The sequence below is a fragment of the Micropterus dolomieu genome, linkage group LG13 (assembly GCF_021292245.1).
Source record: "Micropterus dolomieu isolate WLL.071019.BEF.003 ecotype Adirondacks linkage group LG13, ASM2129224v1, whole genome shotgun sequence".
NCBI lineage: Eukaryota > Metazoa > Chordata > Actinopteri > Centrarchiformes > Centrarchidae > Micropterus > Micropterus dolomieu.
The window spans coordinates 2,507,472-2,518,912 of NC_060162.1; the positions used below are offsets into that span (position 1 = coordinate 2,507,472).

Sequence of the window (11,441 nt, forward strand, 5' to 3'; positions counted from 1 at the left end):
GGGCAGGCGAGAGAGCGGACACACATCCCTCAGGGTCAGGTCATATAAGTCATTTTCAAGTTGGGCATAAAAAACAAAAAGGTGGAAAAGCAGACAAAATATTGCTAAACAGTTTTACCAGCTGACTGAGCTGGAACTGTTGGGTTATTCAGAAAAGCAAAGTGCTACGTAGCCTACGTCAGAAACGATGAGGAGCCTGTAACCTTCCTCACATTAACACGTGACACTAACAGAAATGTCTGATTTTCATAATTTCCACATGGTTTTCCATCGTTTCAAGCAACCCGTTCACGCCCCAGGGTCTCATATATGGGCGCTTTGTCAAGACCCTTTGGCGACTCTTTTTGTACGTGTAGGGCTCCGTGGTCAAGTTAGTAAGAATGAATAACGTCCGGTTAGACTTTCAAAGTAAAACTAGTGGTTAACGTCGCAAAACGTTGCAGTTTGGTTAGGTGTAGGCAAGACCTTTTGGGTTAAAATAACTACGCGATTAATTACGTAAGTTAGAGATCGCTGTGCTGTTCAGACAACACGACTTGCCGTCTTGTAACGGGGGTCTTAAAGTTCTGCCAGCTGCCTGCTCTCCTTGGTTTGGATGCGGATGTCGAGTCGGCAGACGGCTCCAGATATTTATCTAGATATCTGTCTGGCATCAGTGATGCGTTGGCGTTAGTTCCCGCATAACAATTACTGAGCACCAATCGAAATAAAAAGGAGTGCTTACTTCTCGCCTAAAATGTGTTCAGTGATAATTCACATTTTGCAGATTTAGTTGAAATTCTGTTAAAATTTGAGCCACATTTGGATGGAAATCTGGCTATTGTTCAGGTGAAATTTATATACATATATAGTTCTTAAAGCTGGGGGATTACTACTGGTTAGCAGGATAACCAGCCAAAATATCTCTGTGAGCCTCTTTTATTTTCTCTGGACGGTGTCGTTTACTGCCCCCTGACATTTTGTTCTCAGGACTGTCCTTCAATAACGAGTTTTCCTTCTTTTCTTGAAGAGACATAGTTTGTAGCTAGTTATGATATAGGACAAACTGTGTGAAAGTCTTGTCTCGGTAACTGTCTGCTGCTTGAACAGTTTTTATTCTCCTTCAAGAAAACATTCTAACTCTCAACTTGTCACATGTGCATGCATGGTCGAGACCCTTGGGCGTCAGTTTGTAACACACTGAGAAGCCCCTTTGCGTCTTAGTTCAACGCACCGAGGGAAGCGTAAGCATCACTTTTGAACGGTTAAGGCAGGTGTAGGATATTTAACAGAAAAGTCTGACTAAGGAGGTGATTGGGGTGAACGGATGGACTTTCAGTCAAGATGCCCGTGTTCGTTTCCCATGTGAAACAAAAAGAAAAAAAATCAACATTGAATGTTTTAATTTAAGTTTGCGAAACTTAACTACGCACGTAACGTAGTTATTTTAACCCAAATCTTTTCCGAAACCCAACAAAGTACTTTTGTAACCAAATTGCAACTTTCCACGTTAACAAGTACTTTTATTTTGAAAGTGTAACTGGTTGTTGCATATTTACTGTTGCTAACATGACTGCAAAGCCCTAAAAGTCAACCCTAAAGGGTAAGCGACACCAAGGGGTCTTTACCAAGCATCCATATGTGACGAGTTGGCAGTGAGAATGTGTTGATTTTGTATAAAGTGATCCAGAGGGATGTCTGGCAGCTCTCTCACATATCAAGATGGAAGTAACTGGGAAGTAACGAGGCTGAACTGTGAGGTAAAAATGTGGGCTGGAAAACCAACAGTGAGCTAAAAGAGGCTAAAAAGCTGCAAACTTGGGAGTTACCTCTCTGTTTCTTACCACAAGTGATTCCTTTGACATTATATGCATTTATTTGATTCAGTGTTTGATGTATACAAAATATTGATTGAGCTTTAAACATCACAGTCTGAATTTTACCTACTGACAGTCAGCAGCTATATCTTTGCTTTCTAAATCAGAGATATAATCAGCTTAATATTCACTATAAATGTGCGTCTGAAAGCAGCTTACCAGGACCCTCCATGCTACCTACTGTAGGTCAGTGAGTTTCATTCAGCAAGGACCTGCTGAAGCGTAAACGATAATTCCGCCTGAAAATAAATTTTGCGCATGATTTCTCTCCTACAACACACAGAGTCGGAGACGAGGGCAAACGTTAGCGTTTAGGCTTGAAGGAATGTGTGAAATGTTCTGGTGTGTTAAATGTTATGTGTTTAAATTTCCCCACCGCTGGTTTGTATCCATCCCTTTCCTCCTACTGAAAAAAAGAAATGTGCTGTTCATTTACCCCGCCTTTCTCCACCCTCAACGGGCTGTTTGGACTCCTGTCTGCACCATTCAGACGTGAGGAAGGGAGGAAATGAAAAGAGGTGGGAAGGAGGGGGAAAAGGCTAACAGTGATTGTTTGTACTTCACCCTGTCTATAGGAAGCCGGCAAAACACGGGGCTGAAATTGAATTATGGCAGATTTAAGCCGTCAGGGAAATCCTCCTAGTTCTGGCCCGTTTAGAGGTCTAAACAAACCTTCAACCATCATCAGACTGAAGCCTCAATCACCCATGTGCACACATCGCTACCTTTCTGGGTTAAAATGGTCCATTCCAGTAGATCCATCTTTACTTTAATGTGTTTTAGTATAGGGAGGAGTAATTCCCAAAAGTACAAGACTTCAAATAACGAGAGAGATTGTACTGGACCTGAATTGTTGTGGATTTCTTACCACGGTTATCTGTTCAAAATATGAAAAATTGTGAAGTAATGAAAGCTACGCTCCTATTTTTGCAGACATTCCTTAAGATTTTAAGCAGATTTATTGATGACAATTTTTACCAGGTGGAAAATTGTGCGTTTTGGCGTCGGAGAACAAAAAGTGAGCGAGCTCTGACCTGTGACTTTGGTGCTACAGACCCCAAATTGGGTTTTGAAATATGAGCTCCAGTTAGCGGCACAGTTAGCTTCATAAGCTTTATAAGAACTGGTCTGTGGACTCAAAATTGGCATCCTGTAACTTGAATGAAAAATGTTCTCAAAAGTGCAAAAGCCAAAAAAGGTTTTCCAGCTTCCGGGTTTGCTTCTGCAGCCCACTGCACATGCTAAGTGTTTCTCCCGCTGGCCACACCCACACATTCCTGCCCAGTCCGCAGACTTTACAGTAGGGTGACGTCATGCAAATAAAAAACATAAAATATAAAACCTCTAGATTAAAAACTCATAATACAAAGAGTTATAATCCACCAAAAGTTTTACAGATGTTTCTTTTATAATGGAGGTCTATGGGGGAAATACTTGTGGAGTGGAAGAGGATTTATTCATTGCAGTACTGCAGGTTGCTACCGGGACAAATTGGCAGCCAGGCTAAGTAATCAGATCTCTTAATACATTCATATTGTGTCAATGCATATTAGTAAGTTTTAACTAATCAGTCAAAGTGAACAAGCTGGTTAACCTGCGCAGTAACGCTGTAATGTATTTAACTTTCTAACAGCTTTCGATAAGAAATATGTCACACAAATACATTATATAACATTGAAATGTTTTCTGATCTGAAACCCCCATCAGCAGGAATTTGTTTGTGCCTTCCTAAACTTCCACTGTTTCAAAAATAGAAGCGTTTTCTGATCTTCTGCTGCTGTGGTTAAGGTTTGGTTTGATAAAAACCGACTTGGTTATAGGCAAAGATCATGATTTAGATTCAAATGACTCCCTTATTAGGGTAAGAGAACGATCATGGTTAAAAGATACCAACAGCTATCGTTTTGTTTTATGTAAAATATATAGAAAGTGTAAATCAGGACCTTGTGCTCCATGAATGTATGTTCAAAAACTCCCATTAGTTGTAAAAAGTGTCTCACACATCTAAGACAACATTTTCAATCTGACAAGGATCTTCTTCTGCGTATTCTGAAGTATTGCCACTGAAAAGCAGTGGTGGAAGAAGTTATTAAATCCTTCACTTAAGTAGAAATATCATAGCTTAAAAATAATCCATTACAAGTAAAAGTCCTGCATTCAACTTACAAAAGTACATTATCATCAAAATGTACTTAAAGTATCAAATGTAAAAGTTACTCAGTATTATGTTGTAGTTCATCAGTGTTTAGTAGATTATCAAATAAGCTTATCATGTTTTCTTATGAGAAAAGTAATTATAAGTGTCCGACAAATGTACTGAAGTAGAAGTATAAAGAATTATTAAATGGAAATACTCTAGTAAAGTACAAGTATGTAAAAATTGTACTTAAGTACTTAAGTAAACGTACTTACTTACATTGCACCACTGCTGAAAACTGCTGCGACATATTCTGTTACATATTCTGTTGTATCTGTTACCTGATGAAGAATCTCACAACTTTAAAAATGTTTAATAATTAATTAATTATCATTTAAGTCTTTAGAGCAATAAAAGTATGTAACAGGTTTTTGGTGAATATGGAGTTGCTATTTTTAAAAAGTGTATATTGAATCTCAGAAATGTTAAACGTGAATGTTTAAAATATTTAATATTAATTAATTAATTATCACATATTGTTTCCATTTCTTTTGATTGTGCTCTGTATTTGTGTAACATTTGAGGGCCGCTGTTCCTCAATGTGTTACCTGAATGTTATTTAAGCAAATATTTAACAAAATGTGTCGTAGAGACGGACAATTATCAGAATAAGTAAACAGCAAGGTCTGCATGTCCTACAGTTTCGGGGGTTTACGTCTTCTTGTCTCAGTAAAACGATGCTTGCATGTACAGTATGTGTGTGTGTGTGTGTGGAGTCCATTATGTAATGTTTAACCTCAGATAGTGTAGGAGTTGGATGAGGTGTTGGAGAAACATAAACAAGCAATGGCAGAAGCAATAAGCACAGTCTGAAGAGAACCAGATGTGTGCAGAGAGAGACCCTGAAAATATTATTACTGGAAGCAGAACGTCCTCAGACTTTCGTCCTTGTCCACCTCTTCTTCATCTGACGGTCAGAACAAAGTGCCTCATTGTAGCTGAACTACACTTCACCAGGATCTGATAGTGTGACTCTGATTTTTGCAGTTTTTCATACAAACACCTCGATGTCTCTTAGTTGACTGAGTGTTGGATAAAGTCTGCGGCAGTGTGCTGTGGGCTGGGTGAGATAAAGTTACTGTGAAAGCCATGAGCGTGTGTAAACTAATCCATCCTCACCCAGCTGCCGGGCATAGTCCACGATCCACAGCACGTCTCGAGGCATTCCCTCCTCGCGTCTGCTCCCATCCTATGCCATCTCCATGAAGGAAGTCAACAGTCTCTGCAAATACAACACAGTTTAGTTATAATGTCAGAAAACTACTCAGAAAGAACAATCTCAGCCATTTTATGTTGTAAGACTGTAAAATAAGTAAATACAATTACATTTATACTGTAAAATACACATACCTTCATTTACCAATACTGAAATCAGTCAAACATCCAAATATACTTATAAATATCTGCCATTACACCCTACACTATGTAATATTTCTAAATAATTATTGACAGTGTCATAAAGTACTGACATTGTTTAGACAGGGAGAATATTAACTTGCATTTTAATACGTTTATGACATTTTTTTATATTTTGTATCCTTTGTCTTATTTTCCTCTTGTTCTAATTATTGTTCTTTATTGCACACTAGACCTTTTTTAGCACGTGCTTAAGAGAATGTCAACTACACATATTGTTAAGAGAATTTGACATATAAACCCTTTACATCTGGGGCTGTAACATTTATCGATTAATCAGTTGATTATTTGGTTCATTAAGTACATAAAATGTTTGAAAACTGTGACAGAAAAGCCCATCACAAGTTCCCAAAGTCCAAGACGATGACTTTAAATGTCTTGTTTTGTCAGACAAGCACACAAGTTTTCAATTGATGTGAATGTTTGGCCACTTTATAACAAACTGAAGCAATTAATTGATTTTGAAAAAATTGTTGACAAATCAAATGACTAATTGTTTCAGCTAAAATGTGCATTTGATTAATTGTTTTGATCTATAATCATCAGAAAACAGTGAAAAATATCCATCGCACTCCAAAACCCAATGTTATTCATTTTAATTTAATTTAAGAAACTGGAACAAGTTCATTTTAGTATTTATTTTATTTACTTTTGTTCTTCAACTACTTGTATATACAGTGCATAATAGTTCAATTAAATTATAAGTCTTTGTTGTCCTTGTATGTTTGTTTCTATCTTCCTGTAATCTGTTGTGTGTGTTAATACTGAGAGCAACTTAAAACTGGAGTCACAGTCCTTGTATGTGTTCACATTCCAATAAAGCTGATTTACATCTTTAGAGGATGCAACACAGAACTGCTGCCATGATGTTTTTGTTTTGTGAATTTAATATTGTTGATTTTTTTATTTTTTTATTGAGTGTTGAAAGTCTGTAAATAAAAAATATCGGAGGATGCTCTTAAAGTAACGGATCAATTAATCATAACAGCTCTGTCATAATATAAAAAGGGAAGAATGAATAAAGAAAAAAACCCCGAGATAATATAAAAATGTGTCAATAAAATTCAAAACACCGACGAGCTGCTTAAGATGCCGATCATTTCACAATGTAGCTCCGCCCACGGTGGCCATGCAGGTTGAGGTCGTTCTTGCGGGAAAGGGTCAAAGGTCACGGCCCCGACCTGGACACTGGTGTCACACTCCCAGCTGACACACGTCATAAACGCTCATCGTCATCCGAAACTTCTCTCTCTCTCGTGACTACGTGAGAATTTAGTTCATCATCATTCACATTTTTTTTAAAATTAGAATCATCCAAATAACAGATTTCTATATAAATGGACGTTTGTCGGTGCACGTGAGTTAGTTTGATCCCAACATGCCGGCACAGATCTAACCAAACCTGGCCGAAACAGTGCCCACCCCCCTCCTCCTCCCGTGTTCCCTTGTCTCAGTAGGGGTCAGAGGGTAAGTGTTGTCACATGGTCGGCATAACTCGCCTAATGACTGACAGCTGGACACAAGAGCTGAACTCTGGTTTCCAGTGAGACGGAAACGAAAAGCAAAGCACATAAAGCAGCAATTCACTTTAAAGGTTTACACACTGAGCAGATATTTCATCCTGTTCTTGTATTTTATCAGCCCTCCTCCAAAAGAGACAAGCAAGGGACTGTACCAAAATGATTGTGGTGCAGGGGGGGGACTGAATCGTATATTTGACTTTTAAAAAAGCAAGACCCTCCTCCCAGTGCAGCCCGACAGAAACTGGGTTTTTAAAAAGCCGATACTGATTTCAAACTGAGATAATGATGGTATATCAACTTTTCAACAATCTTCATATGTATTCCTTAGATTTGTTTTTCAATTATGAGAAAGGATAAATACTCAGCAGGACATTTTACAGTTAAAATATCCCCCTGATACCGATATATCTGCGATAACCTAATATTAGCCTATAAATAAGTCCAGCTCTACTCACCAGCGTTACAAATGTTGTTCGCAATTTTTAGCTATTTTTAAACTCAGTTATTTTCTTCTCTCCCACATGTAATCAGACCGAGTCTTGTACAGTTCTCTGCTGTCTGGGTCACGGTGCACGGTGATGTTATAATATGGTGCAGTGGATGAGACGCATGCCTTTGGTGTGAGAGACCCGGGTTCAACTCCCTACTTAACCCCTAGTTGCTCCAGAGGCGTGCAACCTCTGACATATATAGCAGTTATAAGTCGCTTGGGATAAAAGCGTCAGCTAAATGAGTAAGTGTAACGTAATTTAACAGGGCTGAACGTTTTTCTACACTGTTTTGACTGCTTTTAAGATTGTAGTGCAAACGATCTGAACTCGCGGTGACAATATTGGATAGGAGGAAAAAAATATTGTATGAAAAAGTATCCGGTTTGACTGGTGTGAAAATCAAAAAAAGCAAAACAAGGGAAGGTGAAAGGCCTGATTATTATGGGTGAACATTTTTTTTTATTTACTTGCGTTGCTTTTATGTTTTACGTAAAGCACTTTGAAATGCCTTTTGCTGACATGTGCTATACAAATAAACTCGCTTTGCCCCTTGTATTTTTTAGTAATAAAGTCAACTCTGCTCCAATTTCAAGCGTATTGCACATAAAGATTGGAATTACCAATTGCAGATGATGCTTTCTGTTTATTGGGCTGCTCTCTATTTCTGAACAAAGAGCCACAAAATTAACAGTTGTTTCTGCCGTCACTGAATAACTGAAGGGGGCCCCAGCACCAAAACCTTTTCCCTTTAACTGTGCTCAACATGCATTATATCATGTGTTAACTCCTTATGGTATATTAGTTTTACTGGACTAGTGAAGGCAGCTGGTGAAAACAAAGTTTAATCCCTGCTAACTACATGGATCCATGTCTAATGTTTTTCAAGACATTAAGGTTAAACTACTAGCTACTTGTTAATTGTGAAGTGGTTTATGGACATATTTGGTCCATGAAGCACACAAAAGGCATTTTTTGGAAAACAACCCTTCAGCCTTTTTTTTTTTTTCTCTCCATAAATTTTCCACACTCCCTAATTGCCCTGTAATTGAGTCAAGACAATGACTTGCACAGCCATTTGTTGATGCTTTTGTTAGCGGGTCTTCTGGCAGTGAACACATGCTGCATTTTTATTAATAGGACGGCTGACAAAAGGAGCATTGTTTCTCAATTCTTCACTCTAATGACCACTGCATAGTGAGCCCTCAAACTCAATACTGTCCTACAAAGGCAGAAAGAAAGGGTTCATATTTTTAGGCTGACCTTTGTTCTCAACTGTAATTATGAAGCTGTTTTCACAAGCGGTCTGAGTCGTGCCAAGTGCCTCCGGGTCTGAAAGGTGAAGCCACTATTCAAGAGCCTTAAACCTGCATTCTCTGTAATGGCCAGCAGGGGGCGGCTCCACTGGCTGCAAAAAGAAGATTGTATAGAAGTCTATGAGAAAATGAGGCTACTTCTCAGCTGACTTATTACCACAGTAAACACTTCGGTAATGAGTTTAATGTCTGTAGTCGCTAGTTTCAAGTCTTCTTCAACACAGCATGATTCATTTAGTAAATTATGGTCCCATTTAGAGGAACATTTATTCATTTAGCTGACACTTTTATCCAAAGCATCTTACAATTGCTATACATGTCAGAGGTCACAAGCCTCTTGAGCAACTAGGGATTAAGTGTCTTGCTCAGGGACACAATGGTGGATTGGTCACAGTGGGGGATTGAACCTGGGTCTCTCACACAAAAAGTCATGTGCCTTATCCATTACACCATCACCACCACCAAACAGACCTGAAAGCAGGGGAGGCTTTAGGGCGGCGCTACAAGGTGAATGACAAGTTGCTACCATGGCTTTGGTTTGACCAGCACTGTTGAAAAGTATTTTTAGTTTTAGGCCTTTTTCCACTAGGCAAAATTAGTATACCAGTTAATATGAACCAACCGAGCTAGTTAGCTTCACCCTCTTGTCCAAATATGGTCATGTGTGGTTAAAAGAAAAAAAATGGCAAAGACCAAAATGCCAAACTCAAGGCTTCATAGCGGTAGGAGCCTACATAATATAATAGGTGACGTAACGGTGGCTGCGCTTTTATATAGTCTGCATGACAACGATGCTCAAGGCTCATGAGTACTGTAGCATTTATAAACATCTGGCAAAATTTCGAACACATGATTTCTCAGAAACAATGTTGAAATTATTAAAACCGGTGGCCGTAACATAAACCGAGTGTTTCTATGTTCAGTAACAATTATAGTATTGTAAAAAAAAAAACGGGATTACAAAATGGTGGGAAAACATTTACAGATACTTTACTACTAAATTTGTTATTTAAAAAGTACCTTAACCAAATCTAATAGAGTCAAACGATGAAATGGCAGTTATTGCTAATCTAAACTAGCCGTGTTATAGCTGGACTAGCTAGCTTTTTATTTTTGTTTTTATTGACTCGATTTAGCTTCTGTCTCATTTAGTTCTTACCTGATTGGCCAAAGCCTTTATTGGCAGAAATGAAAGATTTTTCAACAAGTAGATTAATGCTGACAAACCGAATTATCAGGATACAAAAAAGTGCTACATCATCTTAAAACATTTAGATACTGCAGTCTGCTTTTGGATAATATTCAGGTAATATGAGGGAAAACAGTATACTAACTTAAGGTCAAATAGGGAAGTACAGTCTCTAACAAAAGTCCTTTTCATATAGGTGTGTACTTTTGTTGCCAGCGGTTTAGACATTAACGGCTGTGTGATGTGTTATTTTAAGGGAACAGCAAATTTACATCGTTATACAAACTGTACACTCACTACTTTACATTTTAGCGAAGTGTGTTGTCACATGAAAAGATATAATCAGATATTTACAAAAGTGTGAGGGGTGTACTCACTTTTGGGAGATACTGTATCTATATTTTTATGCGTCTCTTTGTCCATCTGCTATGAAAATAAAAAATTAATCTACAATTTTTACATTTAAATATCTAATCTAAAAGTAGCATAACAACAAATTCTGCAACTTTGCTGCGCTAAGCTAGCTACATTTTTAGCAAGTTTTGCTTTCTTTGTTTGTTTTTCTTCTTTATGTGACGATATACATTTAGCTCCTCCTCATTTACTTATGTGATAACAAACTGAATTACCAAGATGCTGGTTTATCTCAATTAATTTTTTTGTTCAATTGTTTGGCAGGAAAAGCTAGCTAGCTCTAACGTAGCTCTCTTGCTTTAACTTTCTTACAACAATCTGGTTTTTAGTTTCTGCAAATGTTACATTCTGTAAGTTGTACATTTCTTTTAACAGGTGTCCAAAGTCAGATTCTCGTTACATTTACATTTCGCTGATGCTTTTACCCAAAGCAACTTGCAATCGCTGTATGTCAGAGGTCTCACGCCTCGGGATAAGTATCTTGCTCAGTGACACATTGGGTCTTGTTAGTGGATTTCTCTTGGGATATTCATTAATAGGATGCGGTTTCTCAATCTTTCCTGCAGAATCCCCAAAGTCAAATAGACTCCAGTGTGAAAACATCAGTAAATGTGGTCTCATCCCATTAGCCCATCTAAATCTGGAGCCCAAGCTAACCTACTGTATGCTATTACCCATAACCATGGAGCAATCAGACCCTGGCAAGGTCCGCCAGACTGAAGTATTTTTAGAAGTCAAAACAACAAAGATGATTACTAGCAATACAAGAGTGTGTGTGTGCAGTCATATAGTGCAAACCACAGGGGGGCGACTTTGAGGTTGTAACTGGGGAGGAACTGGGTTGGTTTATTTCTGGAGCATGTGTTGCTCTGGTCCAGGGACCAACAGCTGAGCATGTGCCAGTGCAAGGGCAAGTCATGATGTCTATCCCCGCAGTAATAATCAGATGCAGGTTCTGATAATCAACAACGATGCTGACCTTCAGCACAAACACACTCTGCAACACAATCCCAGCAGTGTGTGTGTGTGTGTGTGTGTGTGT

At 38.4% G+C, this 11,441-nt stretch overlaps 1 protein-coding gene across 3 annotated transcripts in view; it reads right to left on the reverse strand.

Annotated features, from left to right (window-relative positions):
• The window catches only part of mef2ca (myocyte enhancer factor 2ca), a 52,261-nt gene extending 42,226 nt beyond the window's left edge, over window positions 1-10,035 (reverse strand). For 2 of the 3 annotated variants that reach the window (XM_046067053.1, XM_046067055.1), the window contains exons 1-2: window positions 9,956-10,032; window positions 5,173-5,275 (exon numbers count right to left, since the gene is read on the reverse strand). The gene's annotated coding sequence lies outside the window, so the exon portion shown is untranslated. Of the gene's footprint in view, window positions 1-5,172; window positions 5,276-9,955 lie in introns of all 3 variants that reach the window. The other variant, XM_046067056.1, reaches the window with a different exon arrangement.
• Window positions 10,036-11,441: the final 1,406 nt, after the last annotated feature.